Source organism: Myotis davidii, unplaced genomic scaffold, assembly GCF_000327345.1.
Source record: "Myotis davidii unplaced genomic scaffold, ASM32734v1 scaffold962, whole genome shotgun sequence".
Taxonomy (NCBI): domain Eukaryota; kingdom Metazoa; phylum Chordata; class Mammalia; order Chiroptera; family Vespertilionidae; genus Myotis; species Myotis davidii.
This window is the reverse complement of record NW_006295559.1, coordinates 6,196,253-6,198,492: the sequence shown is the minus strand read 5'-3', so window position 1 is coordinate 6,198,492 and position 2,240 is coordinate 6,196,253.

The window sequence follows — 2,240 nt, the reverse complement described above, 5'->3', positions numbered from 1 at the left end:
GAACCAGCCAGAGACTCCTACCTCTGGGCTTGTTAAGTAAATACTGTAGTTATATCTGTAAAGTTTAAGCCACTGTTTGCTAGACTTTTCGTTCTTTGCAGCCTAATGCGCACTGATTGATGTAGACAGTGAGCATCCTATTTCCACATCTGTAGCAGCCAGGGACCTATCTCAGCGTAGGGACCTGTCTCTGCCCAGATGACGAGGTGCTCCTCTAAAATATATTGTGTCCCCCCTGTGCCATCCATTTCTTCATAAACTCAGCTTGCATTAATTTGCATTTAATCTGTGTTCTCTTCTCTGGCGTCTAGGATCTCCTCAGCATTTTGTTTTAATATTTCCAGGCAACAGGAGGTAGTAGTGCAATTGCTGGGATAGAACCTATTCCTATCCCAGAAATCATAATGAATACTTTTCTTTTCTGGGCCCCAAGGGGTCCCAGATTGGAGAGGGTGCAGGCTGGGCTGAGGGACACTCTCTGCTGTGCATAAATTTCATGCACTGGGCCTCTAGTACAACAATAATATCTTATGTGATGCAATGGTTAGAGTGAAATGTAATCCTACTGAAACAATAAAGTGTATTTAACAACCATAACAAATATTTTTCATTGCTTTAGTTTTAAATTAATTAAAATCAATTTATTATACTGATTACATTTCAAGTAATTAATAGCCATGTACCTATACATTGACTAGGTCAGGCCTATGCTCTTAAACCCTTTCAGGGCAGGAACTGTATTTTATATGGGTATCACCTTAGTTATTGCTTCCAACTTGGAACCCTTCTCAGGTTCCCCAAGACTGGGTTAAGTGCCCCTCTTATGAGTGCCTACAGCCCTCTTTGCCAATTTCTATAGTGATGCTTACACACTCTGTATTGCAAACATTTATTTACTTGTCTATAGGCCCCTTACAGGCAAAGGATGTTTCTAGTTCACTGTTTATGTACTATGCTTAGTACAGTGTCAGGCATGTTGTAGGTACTTATCCTATATAATAAAAGAGTAATATGCAAATTGACCATCACTCCAACATACAAGATGGCTGCCCCCATGTGGTCAAAGATGGCTGGCAGGAGAGGGCAGTTGTAGGCGATCAGGCCTGCAGGGGAGGACAGTTGGGGGCAACCAGGCCTGCAGGGGAGGGCAGTTAGGGGTGACCAGGACGGCAGGGAGGGCAGTTAGGGGCAATTGGGCCGGCAGGGGAGCAGCTAGGCGTCGATCAGGCTGGTAGGAGAGTGGTTACAGGGTGATCAGGCTGGCAGTCAGAAGCAGTTAGGGACAATCAGGCAGGCAGGCAGGCGAGCGATTGGGAGCCAGCAGTCCTGGATTGTGAGAGGGTTGTCTGACTGCCCATTTAGGCCCGATCCCGGTGGGCAGTTGGACATCCCTCGAAGGGTCCCAGATTGGAGAGGGTACAGGCTGGGCTGAGGGACACATACCACGCCTCCCTGCCCCCCCGCCCCACATGAATTTCATGCACCGGGCCTCTAGTTAATATATATTGATCTTTTTAATAAATTGTTAAATTCATCCAAAAATTTGTTTTTTGGAGCTTTTATCAGACCACAAGCTGCTTGCGGGTAGGGTTCATGACTTATTCTTCTCTGTAGCTGTTCACCTAGCATAATGTTTGGCATATAGCAAGTACTCAATAAATGTGTGTTGAATGACTGTTGATCCCTGCCACAACCTACGGTTTTGCAGCCCTCTGTCTTCACAGCTGAGGCTGGCTGGTTCTACCTGCAGCCTCAGCTTCTCCCTCAGTCTTTGGGACTTAGAGTCACCTTTGAGGGCCCGTGTCTGATTCTCTGAGCTGGAGTGGGCAGTGCTTCTTCAATCTGTTGGTCCTGGAGCCTCTCTTGGGCTTGTCAGGCTCCCTCTATCTCTGGCAACACCTGGCTCTATGATTAAAGGCAATGGCCACGTTGGCTTTTGGAGCCGGGCCTCCCTCTGGAGTGCTTCTTTCTGAGTTATGCCTTACCTGCCCGAGTTTATAGTTTGTGGTCTCCTGGTATAGACTGGGTTCTGGCTTACACAGTCTTGTGATTTCCTCTTCCACCTACCAGACTAGATTTTTCTCCCAAGTTCACTTCAATTTAGTTGTTTGGGTTGTGCAGCAACCGGGCACACCTCCAGGGGGCGACATTCACTCACAGTCACCCTAGATATGAAGAGTTATTTTGAAAACATTCCAGCAGATGGCAGTAAAGTGTTTTGAGCAAGGGGTGCCTTTTCC